Source organism: Lissotriton vulgaris, chromosome 1_1 (genome assembly GCF_964263255.1).
Source record: "Lissotriton vulgaris chromosome 1_1, aLisVul1.2, whole genome shotgun sequence".
Taxonomy (NCBI): Eukaryota; Metazoa; Chordata; class Amphibia; order Caudata; family Salamandridae; genus Lissotriton; species Lissotriton vulgaris.
Window position 1 is genome coordinate 126,784,512 of NC_141685.1, and position 20,657 is coordinate 126,805,168.

Consider the following 20,657-nt stretch of genomic DNA (forward strand, 5'->3'; position numbering starts at 1 on the left):
GAGTTCAGGCATGTTTTGTTATAGAGAAAGGTATACTAAATACCACAATAATGAGCTCAGGGTAGTGGAGGCAGCAGAATGAAAGTTAAAACTTGGTAAAGGGTATATGGTTTCCATTATTTGTACTCCCTTGGGCCACGATTAAAAACAGGGCACTGTGGTAGAAAAATATATGCACTGTTAGTGTTAATAGGAGGTCAACATGTTTCAGCCTATTAACCCTTCAAAGAAGTGTTTGCTGCTTTCTTCAGGACCTAATCAAAAGTGCTGCTGCTCATTGTACTCAATCAATAACAAGCATTGGCATAGCCAATAGGTCTCGCCTTTGGGACCTTATAAGTGTTTAGCAATGCAGATCGAGTAACAATGTGAAATAATTTCTATTAAAAAAAGAAGACTTTATAACTGGTTAATCAAACGTTTCTGGAGGTTTAGTATATAACAACTCCTTTTTAGGTCTCGCCTGCCAATGCGCTTGCGCATTGCTGGCGAGAGATATAGGGGCTAAACCAGGGCTAAACCATCGGTGGATTTCGTACAGTGCCTGTGGAGCAGTCAAGCAGAAAGCGCGTCCACATCAAAGGCATCTGAAGCTTCCCCCCAGCGTGCGCTCGGCCTCAGGCATTTCTCCTCCCCTAATTATTCACTGCCCATGGCCGGCCAGCGGTATTTTCACTTTCACGGTCGCCAAGCTGCGTCTCATATTTCTCCTCCCCCCTCAGCAATGCCAAGAGCTTGTTTAAATTTGTTTTATTATTGCAAACATAAGGCTGACACTTTAGCAGGCACCGCGTTTTCTTTTCTTCTTTTTTATTCAGTGGAATATGATTTCAAAATATAAAATAAATAAATATCGCACCAGCTTTCCAAGGACCGATTTATTATTTTTACCAATGCTCGATTCTTTTTTAGTCAGAGGAGGATGGTTTAATGTCAAGCAGTTACGCTATCTGTGGGAGTCTCATGGAGTCCTCACTCTATTCGCGTTATTTTGAGTAACACTTATCTGACAAGACCTTTTAATTGGACAGGATTAGTAGGAGAATAGCTCCGTAGCCTAGCCTTTGTGCCCATAAGAATCAACACATTTCTCAATAGACAGACTGTTAAAAAGCTCTCTGATGCATTTTGAAGTAGGAACCGGAGGAAAAACAAATAACCAGCAGATGGTGGTGCTGAATCACATTTGTAAACCCCAGACGACCTTTCTTTACCGCTAACTCGCCGGACGTTCCTTACTGGCCATCCAGGCCTTTTTGGCAGCAAAATGGACCGGAATCCTGGTGAACTGTGCACATTTATTTTCCCAGTCAGCTTCTCTCCGATACTTTGTGCAAAAACGTTTTGACAAGAACTGGGAGTGACGGTAAGATTTTGCTGCCCTGAGCAAAGTGACAATTTGTCGTAACGTTCACTCCTCACTTCAGTTCCTGAGCAGACGCCTAGTAACGTATATAGACAGCATAGGCGAGGCACAAGCTTTGATTCTGCCTGTTTATTAGAAGAGTAAAGTGTGAACAGGTCCGCCCCTCTATTTGTCTTACACTTCACGTTTAACAGGCCAGTCTGGGAGTGAGTTTAATTAGCATATGAGGGAAAGTGGACTTTAATGCCATGAAAATGAATCTGTGTCACCTGCAGGTCATGTGTTTAAATGCTGAATAGGTCAATTTAGATTTTCATCCTTACGAGGTTGATATATTGAATACTTTTAAGTTGGTTAGCATTAGCATCACCATCTTAAAAAAGGAAAACTTTGATATCAAGTGCTATATTAAAGAACCAGTTATTATTTTAAATAAAGCCACCAGTCATATAGGGGTGTTCATGGGCTTGCTCGCAATGAATATTCAGAAATTACGTACTTTGCAGGCAGGGAAATCCACCACTTTGGAGTTGAGTGCTATGCTTAAAGTTGGGCTAATCGTCATGTTTCCACTGATGAAGCCTCTGTTTTCTTTACCGGTGGAAATCTTTGATTTTGACCAAGAAGCTTTCAGGGACCTTATGATGAAGGTCAAATCTGGCTCCCCTGAAGATTGCTGCCCCCGAGGATCCTAAAGGAAGCCTTTACGGCTTGCCCAGATCCACCCATGGCCTTATTAAACCTCTCACTATCTCAAGACTATGTTCGCAACACTTTAGAAGAGGCGTCAGTCATCCCTCTCCTGAAAAAACCAGGAGCAGACCCCGGGTCTCTCACAAATTACCGTCCCATCTCTTTGATCCCTTACATGGCCAAACTACTTGAAGCTCATGTAGCCAAAAACTTGTCGGCCTTTTTGGAGCAGTCAGACTACCTGGACACTCACCAAGCAGGGTTCGGCCCTGCACACTCTACAGAAGCAGTTATATTATCAGTCTTGGACCAATTACTAGCAAAAGCGGATGGAGGATCCCCCCAAGCACTTGTGCTTCTGGATCTCTCCGCCGCGTTTGACACGGTCGACCACAACACCTTGGTCGATCGGGTCATGGGCTGGAATCCAAGGACTAGCCCTCAAATGGATAAGCTCCTTCCTATACAACCGCTACCAAGCGGTCCGTCTGGGAAACTTCACAATCTCCAAGATTAAAAATACATGCAATGTCCCCCAGGGCTCCTCCCTATCACCCCACTTATTCAATCTATACCTTCTCCCACTCATCCATGCACTTAAGGAAGGAAAAATTCAAACCTTTAACTACGCGGATGATTTTCAGTTAATCTTCCCAATCAATAACTCCCCCACTACTGTCCGCAAATTCCAGAAAACAATGCTGTTCATCCGTGACTGGATGAACAGCAATCACCTTAAGCTTGAATCCAATAACTCCCCCAGTACTGTCCACGAATTCCAGACAACAATGCTGTTCATCCGTGACTGGATGAACAGCAATCACCTTAAGCTTGAATCCAATAACTCCCCCAGTACTGTCCACGAATTCCAGACAACAATGCTGTTCACCCGTGACTGGATGAACAGCAATCACCTTTGAATCCGGACAAAACGGAAGTCATCCTCACAGGTGGCCTAACGAACCCCTAGAGCCCCGTTTTTTGTCCTAAAGATCAAGGACAATCCCCCACCCCCTCTACCTCTGCTAAAACCCTGGGGGTAATAATCAACAGCGATCTTACCATGAACAAACAAATTGGAGCTGTGGTCTCTACTTGCTGTTTCCAGCTAAGAAAAATAAGAAAAAATAGTAGATTCCTTAGCCAGGAAGCAAAGATTAAGGCAGTCCTTGCGATGGTAATATATTTAGGCATCCCGACCTACCTCATCATCCGCCTTCAAATGGTTCAAAATCAGGCAGCCAGGCTGGTCCTTCAAGCAAATAGGAGCCAACACACCACCCCACTGCTAAAGAAGCTACACTGGCTCCCTGTAACCCAGAGATGCGCCTTCAAAGTGGGATGTATCATTTTCAAATCCTTGAATAATAAAAATCCTAAATTCATCGATAATTTGATCAACAGATACATTCCCACTCGCAACCTGCGATCTGCCCATCTGCACCTTCTGGCCGTACCCCCCTTCAGGCTAAAACGCGCTGGAGGGTCAAGATTCGCCACCCTAGGCCCAAAATTGTGGAACTCCTTAACTCTGGAAGCTAGAGCGTGCACAGACCTCATGAGATTCCGGAAACTACTAAAAGAACAAGTTACTTACCTTCGGTAACACTTTTTCTGGTAGATACAGTATCTGCCTGTGGATTCCTCACCTTGTGAATATCCCCTTGCGTCAGCAACATCCGGAAATTCTTTTTGTAGCTTCGCGCCGACGTGGACGACGTCACAGAGGCACGGCATCGCGGGCGACTCCGCTGACATCACCAACACCATAATAGGCCCACGCCGGCGTGATGACATCAGTTCCGCTCTTTTTCCGTGCTTCCGAGGCACACGGACGGAGCGATGACAGTAGATACATACAGAGAATACACAGTGCACAAATGTCAAAATAACACAAACAGTGTGAAGCCAATGCAGGAAAGCAATTGAAATAAAACATTTCCTTTGACAATAAAAAATATTTACATTACAGTAACTCAGGTATAGAGGAGTGGACAACGGGGAGGCTGGTGGGTCAGTGAGGAATCCACAGGCAGAAACTGTATCTACCAGAAAAAGCGTTACCGAAGGTAAGTAACTTGTTCTTCTGATAGATACATCTGCCAGTGGATTCCTCACCTTGTGAATAGAGTCCCACACCAGTCCCCACTCCCGGAGGAGGGTGTCCACTCTCTTATACCAGAAAATCCTGCAGGACAGAGCGAGCAATGTGGCCGTCCCTCCTCATCTCAGCATCCAAGCAGTAATGCTTCGTAAAAGTGTGGAGGGAGGTCCAAGTTGCCGCCCTACTAATGTCCTCAACAGGTACACCTCTAGACAAAGCAGATGTTGATGACTTTGCTCTAGTAGAGTGAGCTCTTATGCCTTCTGGAGGTTCCTTACCAGCAAGAGTGTAGCATATCTTAATGCACAGGATAATCCATCTTGATAGCGTGCCCTTCCTTTCTTGCAGCCAGCAAAACCAACAAAGAGCTGGTCATCCACACAATAGTCTTTAGTCCTATCAAGATAAAAGCTCACCGCCCTCTTAGGGTCCAGACGGTGTAGTCTCTCCTCCTCCTTGGAAGGGTGAGGGGGAAGATAGAAGGTAGGAAGGGAGTTACCACCTTAGGCAGAAAAGCAGCCCTGGTCCAGAGTACCATTCGTTCAGCGTGAATAGTCAAGAATGGGGGCTTAGAACTAAGAGCTTGAAGCTCACTTACCCACCTTGCCGAGGTGATTGCTACAAGAAAAACAGTCTTAAAAGACAGAAGCCTCATGGGACACCTGTGTAATGGTTCAAAAGGTGAACCCATCAAATAGGTCAAAACAAGATTCAAGTCCCATTGAGGCACAATAAATGGAGTAGGAGGGAATTTGTTAGTCAGAACTTTTATAAAACGTAACACAATAGGTGATTTAAATAAAGACGGCTGGTCCGGCAAACAAAGGAATGCCGACAAGGCCGATAAATAAACTTTTACAGTTGAAACAGAAAAGCCCTGCTGGGCCAAATCAAGAGCAAACTGAAGTATGTTGGACAAACGAGCCCTCAAGGGGTCAATAGATCTCTCTCCACAACAAGAAACAAATTTGGACCACCTATAAGAGTAGATAGACTTGGTGGAGTCACGTCTGGCTGATAAGATGACATCCAACACAGTAGGTGGGAGAGAAAAGGAATTCAGGTTGCCCCATTCAATCTCCAGGCATGAAGGTGTAAGGTCTGGAGGTGGGGGTGTAGAACCTGCCCCTCCATCTGAGAGAGGAGATCTGCCCTGAGAGGGAGAAGGAGCGGCGAGCAAGAGGAGAGGCGGAGAAGATTTGTGTACCACACCCTTCTTGGCCAATCCGGGGCGACCAATATGACTTGGGCCCGGTCTTGGCGAATCTTCCTCAGAACCCGAGGAATCAAGGGTATGGGAGGAAACACGTAAAGTAGTTTTGAGTCCCAACTCAACTGAAACGCGTCCCCCAAGGCTCCCTGTATCAGAAACTGGAGACTGCAGAATGATGGGCAGTGAGCATTCTCGAGAGTAGCGAACAGGTCCACCTGAGGAGTCCCCCACATCCGAAAAATGTAACGAACAACCTCTGGGTGAAGCCTCCACTTGTGGTCGGCCAAGAACTGCCGACTGAGACTGTCTGCACGCACGTTCAGTACTCCGGCCAGGTGATTTGCCATCAGACAAATCTAATGGTTCTTAACCCAGAACCAGAGACGCAGTGTCTCTCTGCAGAGACACTGCGACCCCACACCTCCCTGTTTGTTGATATACCACATCGCGGTGGTGTTGTCCGTCAGGACTTGAACCGACCGCGAAGGGAAGGGAGGAAGGCCTTGAGCGCTAGACGTATTGCCCGCAACTCTAGAAGGTAAATGTGAAGCAACCTTTCCTCTGGAGACCAAAGACCTTTGACCTCCAGATCCCCCAGATGAGCACCCCACCCTAGAGTGGATGCATCCGCTATTACTGTGGCCACCGATGGAGGCAGTTGAAAAGGCTTTCCTTGTGACAGATTGCCTTCCACGCCTCACCAAGACAGATCCGCTGCAGCTTCTCTGGAGATCCTCACAGACTCCCTGAGATCCCCTTGATGTTGATACCACTGCCTACGGAGGCACCACTGGAGCGCCCTCATGTGCCAGCGTGCATGGTTGACCAACAGAATGCAAGAAGCCATCAGACCGAGCAGACGAAGGACCTTCAGGACTGGAACAACCGCTCCATTGTAAAATAAAGGAATCATTTCCTGAATCCTTTGAGGTGGAGGGAATGCACGACAAACAGTTGTGTCCGGTACCGCACCTATGAACAGGTTGCGCTGGGAGGGCACCAGGTGAGATTTGGGTACATTTATCGAAAAACCCAATCTGTGCAACAATTGAGTTGTCTCTTGCAGATGATGGAGCACTATCTCTGGCGACTCTGCTTTGATCAGCTAGTCGTCCAGATAAGGGAATACCGGAATCCCCGACCTTCTGAGATGTGCTGCCACCACAGCCATCACCTTGGTGAAGACTCGAGGCGCAGTAGTAAGACCAAACGGATGGACCATAAACTGGTAATGCTGAGATCCCACCGTAAAACGGAGATACTTCCTGTGAGACTGCAGGATAGGGAGGTGAAAATATGAATCCTGCAAATCTATCGACACCATCCAGTCTCCTTCCATCAGCGCCTGTAGAACCTGCACAAGGGTGAGCATCTTGAACTTTTCCTGCTTCACGTAAAGGTTCAAGATCCTAAGATCCAGGATTGGACGAAGTCTGCCATCCTTTTTGGGAATCAGGAAATACTGGGAGTAGCATCCCTGGCCCCTTTTCTGCTCCGAACCACCTCCATCGCACCCTTTCTTAACAGTGCCAGGACTTCTTACGGCAGGAGCAACAGGTGTTCCTCCGTGCAAAAACCTTGGCAAGGAGGGTAATTCGGTGGAAACTCCTGAAAAGGAAGAGCATACCAATTTTCTACAAGATTGAGAACCCAAAAATCTGATGTAACTGATTCCCAATCTTGTAGAAAATTGGTAAGCCAACCCCCCACAGGACCCGCATGATCCGGAATGGCAGATCTAGGGCTGCTTTGCTGTGGTTGGAGGGAGGTTAGAAGAGGAAGAGGAGGAGGAGGAGGAGGCTTGACGCCCTCGAGGACGAGCTCTTTGTCTGCCCCTGTATGACTTATACAGCGTATTTTGCTGTTGCTGCTGCTGCTGTTGAACTTGACGGTAGGGACGAAAGGAAGCACATTCAAAACCTCTATCCCTTTTAGTCGTTGAACCTCTGGTCTGCAGCCCTAAAGATCTGGTAGTAGCCCTACAGTCCTTAAATCTTTCCAAAGCCGCATCAGCCTTTTTACCAAATAACCCAACACCATCAAAGGGCAAATCCAACAACGCAGCCTGAACATCCGCAGAAAAGTCAGATGACTTCAGCCAGGCAGCTCTTCTAGAGGCAACAGAAGTACCCATAATACGAGCAACTGAATCAGCAGTGTCAAGCCCACTCTGAATCACTTGGCGTGCAGCCGCTTGCGTATCGGCCAATACCTCATTAAAATCCTTCCTGCTGTCCTCAGGAATTTTAGGAGCCAACTGGCGTACTGAGTCCATCAGGGCATGTATATACCTCCACAAAAGACAAGTGGCATTGGTTGATTTCAATGCCATGCTTGCTGAAGAGAAAACCTTCTTAGCAGTCTGATCCTGTTTCTTGGATTCCTTAACCCCAGGCACCTGAGGAAATGCACCCACAGTCTTTTTTGAACAGGCTGTCTGAATAACCAGACTTTTAGGCAAAGGATGCGAGGATAAAAATTCAGGATCCCCAGGTGCAACCCTATACCTCCTTGCAACACCTCTGGCACTGCAGGAGCTGTAAGAGGCTTGCCCCAAACCTCCAATATAGGCTGAGTTAACGCATCATTAAAATGGAGCAACGGTTCGACAACAGAACTCAGAGAATGAAGGACCTCAGTCAAGAGATTGGATTTATATTCAACTGTAGGCAAGGTTAAATTTAAAAGTTCCGCAGCCTTCTTAATAACCACATGGTATGGCACATTGTCTTTTGAAGAGGCGTCAGACACAGATGGAAGTTCCCATTCCGGAGAAAGCTCTAGCCCACTTGCTTCTCTTAAATCATCAAAATAGTCCTCCTGAAGCTCACCTTCTTCCATATCAGCCTCAGCTTCCCTATATATTTGCTCCTCAACAAGGCGCTGAGCATCCCTTCTGGATCTCTCCTGAACAAGCCTCGCCGTCGGATCCGTGAACGACTCCGACGGAGCCGGTATCGGTGTTGAGATCGAATCCAGAGGAACAATGCGCTGCTCTCGAGGTCGAATCGGAGCCGGCGACTACGGCATCAGCGTCGACGACCTCGGCGGCGCAGAAAAAGGCCAAGGCGGATTCGACGCCGGCATAAATGGCATGAAAGGAGCTGGAGCATAGGAATGGGGAACTCCTAAATTATATGCCATAGGACCCATGGGACCCGAAGGCGCACCAGAGGGGTACCAAGTAGGCATGGGCGGAAAATCCGTTCCGCTCGCGGATTTTGCGGATTTTCGGGAAATCCGCAATCCGCGAGATTTGCGAATTTCCTGCAAAATCCGCAAATCCGCGAGCAGCGGATTTTGCTCGCACTGCTCGCACTGTTCGCGTGAGTTCGCGCCCCGCGAATAAGTGCGAAATTGCAGAAATATGATCTAAGCAAAACTGAAAGTAACTATTTACCAGGTTCAAAAGTTCAGGCACATCATTAGTAGCCATTTCCTGTAGTGCTTCCTGAGGGGCCCCTCCAGAGTTCAGTTGCCAGTTGAAACTATTATGTGACCCTGCTCTGAACCTCAGAATAGTTACACATATGCCACAAAGGTCATGAATTACAGCTAAGGGAGACAAGCAGGAGCCAGGCTGGAAGTTAAAATCCATTAATCAGCCCCTAATTCATTATTGTCAGTTGGGGCAGGGCAGGTGTTGTAACTAATTTTGCAACAATGAAAGCACTTAGCAAGTGCAAAAGATCACTAATCAGGGCGCACTAAGGAAGCAGGTGCCAGCTAAAAAAATATTCTGTGACACATTAATCAGCCCCAAATTAATTCAGGTCACTTGAGGCAGGGAAGGTGTGCTTTGCTTTGCCGAAAATAATGTACACTGGACAACCAGAGGGTGTGGTGATGAAACAGAGGGTGGCATGGGTGGGCCAGAGGGTGGCATGAGTAGTCAGAGAGTGGCAGTGGTGACAGAGAGTGGCAGTGATGAAGAAGAGTGTCCCAAACAGGTTGGACACGTAGAAACAACAAGTTCGCAAAACTTGCGACCCGACAGGTAAGTTCGCAAATTGCGAAATTGTAAAAACCCTCGCGAACTGGCAGAAACACGGGCGAACACAAAAAAAAAAAAAAAACCGCAAATTCGCGGGAATTCGCGGATTTTGCGGATTGCGAGTTCGCAAATCCGCAAATTCGCGGATTGCCAATCCGCAAAATCCGCTCATGCCTAGTACCAAGCTCTCGAATAGACTCCATACAAAGCGTTTAAAAAGGCAGTAGGGTCTTGTCCAGGAGCTGGGAAGGGTGGGTAAGAACCCGCTGGCTGAACCTCGGGAGGTACCGGATTCGCCTCTTCTTCCACAGGTGGCTGGGTCGGAGTCATCGAGCCCTCTGCCAATGGAACCTCCTCATCCTCTCGAGCCGGAGACGGCGCCTGAGATGGATTCGAAACCGGAGCCTCACCTTCTGGATCCAAGACCTCGGGCAACAGAGACACTACATCCTCTCCATGTCTCCTCTTAGGCGACTTCGGCCTCGAGTCCGACTCCTTACCGGAATGATGGCGAGATCCATGCCTCCGCTTCTTATGCTTCTTTCTTGACTTCGAAGCATGATCGGAAGAAGACCTCACAGGCGACGCCGTACGGGATCTCGACCTGGACTGCGACAGCGCCTTTGACTTCGACCTCGACTTTCTCGAATGCGATCTCGAAATCTTCTTTTCCTTTCTACCTTTCAACTTCGCCACCAGAAGTTTAGCTTCTCTCTCTCGGAGTGCCTTCGGGTTCATCTTCTTGCACGAAGAACAGCTTTCGACATCGTGGTCTGAACTCAGACACCAGATACAGTCATCGTGCGGGTCCGTGATCGACATCTTTTTGCGCACTCCCCACATGGCTTGAACCTGGTCTTCTTAGTCGACATCTTTCAGCGAGACAAAGAAGCAAGAAAACAGAGAAAACAGTAACAAAGTTACTACACCTACAGAGATTCCCAGAAACCGTTAGCGTCGACGACGCAGAAAAAAGGGAACTGATGTCATCATGCCGGCGTGGGCCTATTATGGTGTCGGTGACATCAGCGGAGTCTCGCGCGATGCCTTGCCTCGGTGACGTCGTCGGCGCAAAGCTACAAAAAGGATTTCCGGATGTTGCTGACGCAAGGGGATATTCAGCCATGACCTGCTCCTGGGAAGACTGGAGGCCTTTGGAATCAGAGGCTTGGCCTTTAAGTGGCTGCAATCCTTCCTTTCGGGAAGGACACAGAGGATACAACTGGGGGACTTGATATCCGAGGTGGGGTTCTTAGAGTGCGGGGTACCACATGGCTCCGCACTGTCCCCACTTCTGTTTAATCTTTACCTACAACCTCTGATTGCATCCTTGGCCGAGATGGGCTGTAAAATCTTTAACTATGCTGACGATACTCAGCTTGTGCTGAGTATCGATAACACAGGGACAGCACAAATCCAAGCTCAAAACATCTTGAGGTATACCGTAGGGTGGATGACGGAAAACCTACTAAAGATCAACCCGGATAAGACCGAGGTATTGGTGATCCCATCTACCACCTCACCGTGGAGTGATCTGTACTGGCCTGCAGAGCTTGGATTAGCCCCAAAGCCAAGTGCCAACGTAAAGAGCTTGGGGATTAAACTAGACTGTGATCTGTCAATGTGCAGCCAAATTTCCACCATTGTTGGAAGCTGCACGAACATCATCAGACAACTGAGAAAGCTAGCCCCCTTCCTCTCTCATTCTATGATGCGCTCAATTGTAGCAGCAACCGTCATCTCACGGATTGATTATGGGAATGCCCTGTACCTTGGCCTCCCAAAAATGCTTACAAACAGACTCCAGGTCGTAACGGAATGACACCCCACGACTGATCTTCGGATTACCCAGAAGAACGAAGGCCTCCCCTCTACTCCAAAATCTTCATTGGCTCCCTGTTAAGGAGAGGGTTGAGTTTAAGAGCCTCTGTATAGCGCACAAGGCGATCTACGGCCATGCTCCGGCCTACATGAAAGCTCGTCTGGAAGTATACAACCCAAAGAGAATACTTAGATCATCGGATTCCCAGCTACTGGTCTGCCCTCGCTACAAATTAGTGACTAAGGCAGGGAAAGCCTTCTCTGTTCTGGCCCCCCAGTTATGGAACAAGCTGCCTGAGGGGCTACGCAGGGAGGTGAATCTCCTACGGTTCAGGAAATCGCTGAAAACACTGCTGTTTGGAAGAGCCCTGAGCACAATGTAGTCTGGAAGCTGTGTCTCTCTGAGGTGTTGAGCCAAGTTATTGTAATAACATCGATTTCCAAGCGCTTAGAGACCTGCAGGTGATTGGGCGCGCTATAAATCCAAAATAACAATAACAATTCACAAGTTGAGAATCCACTGGCAGATGTATCTATCAGAAATGTGGTTATTCAAGCAGGCATACTATTAACACCCCAGTTTATCACCTCTAGATCAGCGCCAAGAAACCAACCTGGTGTACGACCGCTCTCAAATAAAGATTAGCATAACATAACATAACAAGACTGGCGGGAAAAACCACGTCAGGAAGGGGGGGTGTGCCAGCCTTGCCAACTCCACCCCTCAGGTGGAGGAGGCGAGGTGAAGCACAACCCCGGGCTCCGGCCATCTTGTAGATGGGGGGCCCTGCACAATCCCAGCTAGGCTCCTGCCCCCCTCCCCCAGGAGAGGAGCAGGCTACGGGGTGTACTCACCCCAGGACAGGGACGCATTGGTCCCTGTCTTTGTCCTACCTGTAACGCCCCTAAATTTAGTAGGGGCACCCTGAACAGATTTCGATAACCAAAGAAGAAAGAAGATCAAGAAGAAGAAGATCCGCCGTGCAGCTGCTAACAACAGGACAACAACAACTGACTTGGCCCCAGTCCTACCGGCCTGTTGATCCTGGAATCTGATCCTGCCTAACCCTGGCAACTCCTGTGGACAGCAACCTTGGGACAGCCAGAGGACCTGCCTGCCTTGACCCTCTTGAAGATTGGGACTCCCTTCAGCAGAGGCTCTGCTGCAACAACCACCCTGGTGCCAACCAGGAAGCTCCGGACCAGCCGACTCTGCACCCGCCGAGCCCAGGCCATGCCCAACCGAACCAAGACCACGAGAACGCCCCCCCATGACTGGGACCCGAAGTCCATTGCCAAAAGACCCTCCTCAACGACCCAGACGACGCCTGCAGACTCAGAACCAGGGGCCACCACGAGGGTAAGATTTTCCGACACCCAAAGACACCCCTGCACCCGGCACCCTGCGGCTCCCTGTGCCCCCCTTTGGGGTACCTACCTGGGCTCCAAGACCCCAACTTACCTCTCGAAGTGCTGGTCGCCCCTGGAGAGTCTCCGTCCCCGAGCCTGCAGCCTTTTTTCCTTTTTGACCTTTCCCATTGAATAACATTGAGCGCCGACGGCTCAAAAGCACCCTGTACCCAGCCGCCCGAGGGCCGCTGGCTGTGCCACCTTTGTCCTAGCCTACTTCCCCCTTGCCCTGAGCAAGTGACCAGGAGCCCAGCTCCCACAGCCGCGTGGCCTGCTAGCCAGCAGCCACCAACCGAAGGCTCCCTTTCCCTCATTGGATATCATTGGGCCTACCTACCTCTGCACCCGGCCGCCCCTGTGCTGCTGGGATTGAACTAACAGTACTTACCTGACCCTGGGGGACCCCTGAGTCTATGCCCAGAACCTTAACTTCACCAACCACGTAATCACCTGGGCACCGGTAGCTCATTTACCTGCCATTGGATAACATTGACCAATTTTGAAGTTTTGAAAACTGAAAATATTCACATAAAATCAGCCAAAGTCCGAATTCCAAAGTACTCAACTGTGACCAGGGGAGAAGTCAGTACTGTACCTTTCAGCCCAGTAGTGAACCGTAAAATTAATCCTTTCCGGGTTTACTATTAATCAGTATTATCTCCATAGGAACCCATTGTCTGCTTTTCTATGAAATTTCTTTTAAGTGTCTACTTTTGAAAACTTGAAATATTCTTTAAAAATCACACGAAATACTGAAACACAATTAACTACCTGTTTTAAGTCAAGACCCCAGTGCTGGCCCTAGGAGACCAGTGCTGGATTATAAAAGTAACGCAATCGTAATTTACTTGCAACCTGAATGTTCTCCCATTGAATAACATAGTCAGATTTTCATTGAAAAGTTTCTAAGTGTTAACTTTTAAAAAAGCTTTATATTCATGAAAATTCACTACAGTAACTTAAACGTTTTTGCTAATCTGGTTTCAGCTTAGACCCCAGAACTGAATCTAGGATCTAGTCCTGGAACTACCAAAGTAATCTATAAAGTAATCAACTGTACTTATATGTGGAAAACCCATTGAAGTCAATGCTGTAGTGTGTTTTAGGTTTGTGTTGCTTACTTCCAATACTGTATCCATTGTGTGCACAACCTTTATTGCTCCTTTGCAAAGTAATTACATGAGAGTACTCACAAGAAAAGTATATTTTTATAACTGTTGGTTCTAAAAATAAAACAACTATAACTGTGGATATAAAACAATTGGCCTGGAGTTCAGTCCTTGAGTGTATGAAACCTTTTGCTGACTGAGTGTGTACAACAAATGCTTGCTCGCAGCCCGACTTTGTTGCTGCTGGGTGTTATAAGCTACAAGGAAGCTTGGGGAACAACAGACACCAGAATCCCCTTAACTGCACTCACCTGGGCTGAAGCGTAATCCCACTCACCGCACTACTTTACGGCTCGCGGCCCCCGCTTCGCGGGAGCCGCTTGCAGCCGGACTTTGTTGCTGCTGGGTGTTCTCTGCTACAAGGAAGCTTGGGGAACTACAGACACCAGAATCCCCTTAACTGCACTCACCTGGGCTGAAGCGCAATCCCACCCACCGCACTACTTTACGGCTCGAGGCCCCCGCTTCGCGGGACGCGTGCAGGTGCGCGCCGGGCGAAGCCCGGGCCAAGGGAGGGCCTGTTTGAGCCCGTACAAGAACGACCGAGGACGGGACGGGGTTCCCCCCTAATAGGGAAGGCAGTAGTTAGGGAAGGCAGTGGCAGTGTCTCCCGAGCCGCTTGACGCCATCTAGCTGGCACAGCACCTCTAAAAACGGACCGAGCATTTAAACGGTGAAAATTCCTGCATATTGATATTTTAATATTGTCCATTCGTATATAGATGGTTTTTATATTGCGCACTGAATATTTTTAAACACAGTTAGTATCGCCGTTTTAATAAGCTATTCCTCACGTTGCTGGGACTATTGGGGTATTAAATTACACTCACACACTAGGAAGTCTGTTTTCGATGGTGTAGCTTGACAGGAAAGAGACAGGCATTGACTCCACTTCCGCTAACACGAAGCGGGTAGCGGTCTAGTGTTACACAAGGAGGGGCTATTCAGGCAGCGAGGAGCTGCTGGCCGACCGTGGTTAGGGAAGGCAGTGGCAGTGTCTCCCCGAGCCGCTTGACGCCAGCTAGCTCGCACAGCACCTCTAAAAACGGACTGAGCATTTAAACTGTGAAAATTCCTGCATATTGATATTTTAATATTGTTCATTCGTATATAGATGGTTTTTATATTGCGCACTGAATATTTTTAAACACAGTTAGTATCGCCGTTTTAATAAGCTATTCGTCACGTTGCTGGGACTATTGGGGTATTAAATTACACTCACACACTAGGAAGTCTGTTCTCGATGGTGTCGCTTGACAGGAAAGAGACAGGCATTGACTCCACTTCCGCTAACACGAAGCGGGTGGCGGTCTAGTGTTACACAAGGAGGGGCTATTTAGCCCTCTCGTCGCTCGGAACGCGCAGCAGTCGCGCGCAGGGGAGCGCCTGAGGACGCGCCTGAGACAAGCCAGAGAGAAGCCCATCTGCGCCCGTCCGCGACCGGACGAGGCCAGGGGCCATGGCGCCAACATCCACAGGAGGAAGTATGCCCTCTAAGGTTACAGTGAGTTATTCTTCCCAGGCATTGATGCATTTAATGGTAATACCACAGATTACTTGTGGGACAGAAGAGCGACCCCCTCCCGAGGGGCCGTCCTCATGTAGGCGCTGTCATTTCCAGACAGTAAGCGATCCCTCTTACAGGAATATGGATTACTCCCAAAATTACACCACATGTACAGTCATCGAAACAACTCAGGGAGGGAGAAACCTGTTATGTAACATAAGGTCTATGCCCAAACATTACACTGAGGTGTGGGATCTTATTTCTACGCACAAACCTGATCTGTGTTTCCTTACTGAGACAAGGCTCAAACCCCATTCGGTCCCTGTTATCACCTATGGGATCCCAGAAGGGTATAAGATTATTAGATTGGATCGGCCTATTAACGCAGGAGGGGGCATAGCGATTGTTCATAAATTCAGCATACCTGTCTCTATTCTAGATCAATGTTGTACCTCTGCTTTTGAAATGATGATTTTTAAAATTGGTACGTCTGCTAAATATTACAGGAAGGGAGCTTTAGTCTATCGCCCTCCGCGCCCTATGAAAAAAGTCTCCAGCTCTTTGGTGGAAGCACTGGCTCCCTATGTTAACACTGATAAAGACTTCTTACTGCTTGGAGACTTTAATATCCACAGTGAGCTAAAAGATAATATGGATGCCCAGTCATTCCTGAATGATGTTTCTCTGTTAGGGCTAAAGCAGTGCAATAGTGGGCCTACCCATCGGGCGGGGCATACTTTAGACTTGATCTTTTCCAATTTTCCTGACATTCAGTGTTTTGCACCAAAACAGACTAACTGGATAGATCATTTTATTTTGGAGTTTTCAATGCCTAAAATTGATGTACCTCTCCGGTACAGCGAAGACAATGGCATAAAATATCTCACGAAACTTTTAAGGAGATATATATTGCGCCAAAATTTCCGCCCACAGAAAATATTGATTCCGCTTTACTTAAATATGAACTTGCGATACTCACAGCAGTGGAACAGATTGCCCCACTTAAAACTTTCAAAAACCGTCCTGCCAAAAAACAGGAAGTCTGGTTTTCTGAAGAACTGCGGGTCCTTAAACGAACCGCTAGGAAACTAGAAAAAGCTTGAAGAAAGTCGCACTTGGAGGTGGATGAATCCAGCTATTATATGGCACTAAGCACCTACCATAAAGCCATCCGAGTTGCACGTAAGAGTCATGTTACCTCACAACTGGAGGCGGCAGGCAATGCTATATCAAATTTTAAACACCTTCCTGAAACCAGTGGCGTGTGAAAGTACGGAAATGTCGTCTCAGCAATTATGCAACGACATTTCTGTTTTTTTCACTGATAAGATTGACATTATCTACCGAAAAATCAGGGCATCTATCTTATCCACAAGTAATATAACTTTTATACAGGCGAGAGTGGATGTCAATCCTGACCCATTACTCAAATTTTCTAATATCACCCTGTTAGAAGTAGAGGGGCTGATCGACAACATAAAAAGTGGGAGTCCTTCAGATCAGTTACCTGCGAGAACAATGGGAGTCGTGGGCAGGGTACTTGCTCCCGAAATCCAGAACCTTGTGAACCTCTCGTTTAATACGGGTTGTGTTCCACAAGAGTGGAAAAAGGCTCTTGTAAGACCTATTTGGAAGAATACCTCTGTTCCATGGACTGGTATGTCCAACCTTAGACCTATCTCCCTGCTGCCATTCATGGGCAAAATCATCGAAAAGCATGTTAATAAGCATTTGTCTAACTTCCTGGAACAATCAGCCAGCCTAGATCCCTCTTAGTCGGGTGTTAGGCCGAAATATAGTACTGAAACGGCCTTGCTGTCGATAACTGATGACCTCCGCATGTACCAGGACAAAGGTATTTCAGCTGTCCTGGTACTGCTGGATTTATCGGCTGCGTTCGATACTATTTCCCATAAGATCCTGATCGAACGACTGGCTGAGAGTGGACTGGAGGGCATGGCACTGGCCTGGCTAAAGAGCTTTCTCTCCGACCGGACTCAATGTGTCACCAAGGGTGAGTTTCGGTCGGATGAGGTTAAGATCACCAAGGGGGTGCCACACGGCTCTTGTTTGAGCCCTTCTCTTTTCAACATCTACGTTGCCCCCCTGGCAAACATTATGAGAGCCTTTGGTTTTTGTCCAGTGTCCTATGCGGACGATACCCAGCTGCTTTTTCCATTTAAATCTTTAACCCCGGAGGTTAAACAATCTTTCTCCGAGGGGATGAAAGCAGTATCCCAGTGGATGTCTTACAACTTTCTTCAGTGTAACGTTGGTAAGACTGAGGTTATGCTTTTCGGTGAGGCCAAGATATTATGGGCCCCTGATTGGTGGCCATTAGATCTGGGGCCAGTTCCTGAACCAAAGCAAGTAATTAAGAACCTTGGGGTCTGCTTAGAACAGGACCGACTTCAAGTGATACAGAATACCGCGGCCAGGTTGGTCCTCAACGCTCCCTCCAGATCTCCATCAAAACCTCTGCTAGAAAAACTTCATTGGCTATCTATTCGCCAAAGAGTGAAATTTAAGACATGCTGTATAGTACACAAGGAACTGCATGACCTAGGACCCTCTTATCTGGCAAAGAAGTTTGTTCCTTACGTTCCCACACGAGCCCTTAGGTCAAGTAATCAGCCGCTTCTGAGGGTGCCTAAGATTAAAAGGGCCAGACAGGGTAGCAAGGTTCTGTCAGTAGTGGGCCCAATTCTGTGGAATAGTCTTTCACTCCAAATTAGGCGTTGTTCGGATCACTTGGTTTTTAGGAAAAAATTGAAAACTTTTTTATTTCAGGTTTGAATTAGCTTGGTCATGATTTAGTCATATATGATTCTTTGTGCTGGACTATCGCCCTTTGGTTGGCTACTGTCGTCTCTGGAGAGCGGAGATACTCCTTCGGGAGTTTATTCAAGCGCGTTACAAACCCGCTAATAATAATAATAATAATAGTAATAATATCTCCACTACAAGGTCGGTGCATGATTTGTACCCTGCCATTTGTTGTAGATGATCTAATTACTAGCTATCATTTACACAATGTAGTTGTTCTAAACCTCATCGGAAATTACCACTCCTAAGGCTGGGAGAGGCAGGAAACTAATGGTGGGTCAATAGTGGGTACCCTGGACCTGTTTCTCGCGAGGGCATCTTCCGTTCTGGCCCACGAAATAGAGCTGACAGAAAGAAGATTGTCACTTGACCCTGCTTTCAACAAACGGGCATCACTGGGAAGTTTGGCCCAGGCATCTTCGCCAAACTCCCTACAAAATATTGATCTTACAAGGCCAGAAGGCAATGGCGTGCGAAAGGGCAACCAACAATTGCACATTGCTGGAGGCTTGCCTTGCAAACCAGTATGTGAAGCCGCCATGCTAAATACTAGAAATGCCCCTAACCTTCACACTGTGCATCCTGGACCTCCAACATTAAGTGTCAAAAGAAAAGCTAAAATTCAGAAATCTGATAAAGTAGGGGTAAGTACAATAACACTGACTGACTGAACTGATTAAAAGTTTTTTTAAGCGCTCGAATGCCGCGGCGTCTTGGCGCTGTAGAAAAGAAGACAAGAATGAGACAGATCAGGGCAGAGAGAACAGCCACGTCTTCAATGATTTTCTGAAACTTAAATTAGAAGGTTGTGACCGGAGCACAGAGGGTAGTGTATTCCAAAGTTTGGAGGCCTGATTGGAAAAGGATTTTCTACCCCAGCGCGCTCTCCAAATTCTAGGCACACAGATCAGGTCTTGATTGGCAGATCTTAGGGTTCGGTTAGGCACATAGCGTGGGAGGAGTTTGGCCAGGTCATCTGAACCTTTGCCATGAATGGACTTGTGGACCAGGCAGAGGGCTTTGAACTGTACTCTGCGTCTGATTGGGAGCCAGTGTAACTCTCGTATGGCTTTAAAGGTGGGGTGGCGCCTTGGCAGGTTCAGCAGAGCTCTAGCAGCCGCATTCTGGATAGCCTGCAGTTTGGTCATTTGTTTTTCTCCCGTACCCAGGTAGAGAGAATTACAATAGTCGACCTGAGACATTACTAGGGCAGCTACGACGGTCTTCTTTAAGGTGGAGGGAATGTAAGGTAAGATTTTCTTGAGTACCTTCATAGTGTGGAAGCATGCTGAGGTGACTTGATTAACTTGTGCCGTGCAGGAGAGGTTTTTGTCCAGCAGAAACCCGAGGTTTCTGACCTTCTCAGCTGGAGTCGGGCAAGAGCCAGCTTCCGAGGGCCACCATAAGTGACTCCAGATCGAAGGCTTCTGACCGAATTCTATAACTTCAGTCTTCTCTGTATTTAGTTTGAGAAAATTTTGACTCATCCAATTTTTCACGTGAGAAGGCAGTCTCTGAAACGCCCTGCAGTAGCTTCAATAGATTCAGAGACAGACACAATAATTTGCGTGTCGTCGGCGTAAGACACTAATTTTAAACCATGGGATTTTATTAGGTCGGCCAAAGGTGTTACATACAGATTAAATAGAGTTGGTGATAATGCCGACCCTTGCGGGACACCCCCAGGGAGAGTAAATTCCTCAGATGAGTCCATCCCAATGTACTTGTTGGATTCTGCCAGTTAGAAATTATGCTAGTAGGGCCAAAGCGGCATCTGAAATGCCCAGTTTTTCCAATCGACTCAATAAGACCGAATGGTTGACGGTGTCGAACGCCGTGGTTAAGTCGAGTAGTATAAGGGCCGTTCTTCCACCGTCATCCATCGTCTTCCTAATGTCCTCCGTTGCCATAATGAGTGCTGACTCAGTTGAATGGCACACTCGAAAGCCATGTTGTGTAGAATCTAGAAGGTTGTTATGCGTTAAAAAAGTTATTAATTCTAGATTCATAGCTTTCTCGAGGATTTTAGCTGGTAGAGGTAGGCAGGATATGGGCCGATAGTGTTTGGATTCTGTGGGATTAAGCGATTCTTTCTTGAGAATCGGGCGGATGCAGGCTTTTTTCCAAGTTGAAGGAAATTTGCCCAGGCTGATAGCCTTATTTAATAAGGAGGTCAGAACTCCAGTTATCACTTTTGGGATTGAGTCTAATATGTGAGGGGGACATGGATATAGAGGAGATCCTGACTTCATCTGTGGGAGAAGATCAGCGACCTGCGGCTCCTTTAGGGCGGGAAAGCTGGAGTAGGCAGGGAGGGTGAGTGAGGGTCCTTCCCTAGTGTTCGTGATCAGGGGCTGGGTTGGGATTGCGAGGGTGTTAGGGCCAGTGTTGGAATTCGTGGCCACGATGTTGAGACCATCATATACTGCCTACCACCAACTCCGCATAGTCCTGCTACATGCTAGCCCATCACGGAAGAGCCCACATCGATATTGAGTCCTGGTGTTGTTTTCCCCGCTGAGTTGGGATTGGACTTTTGGACCAAACTTGAACA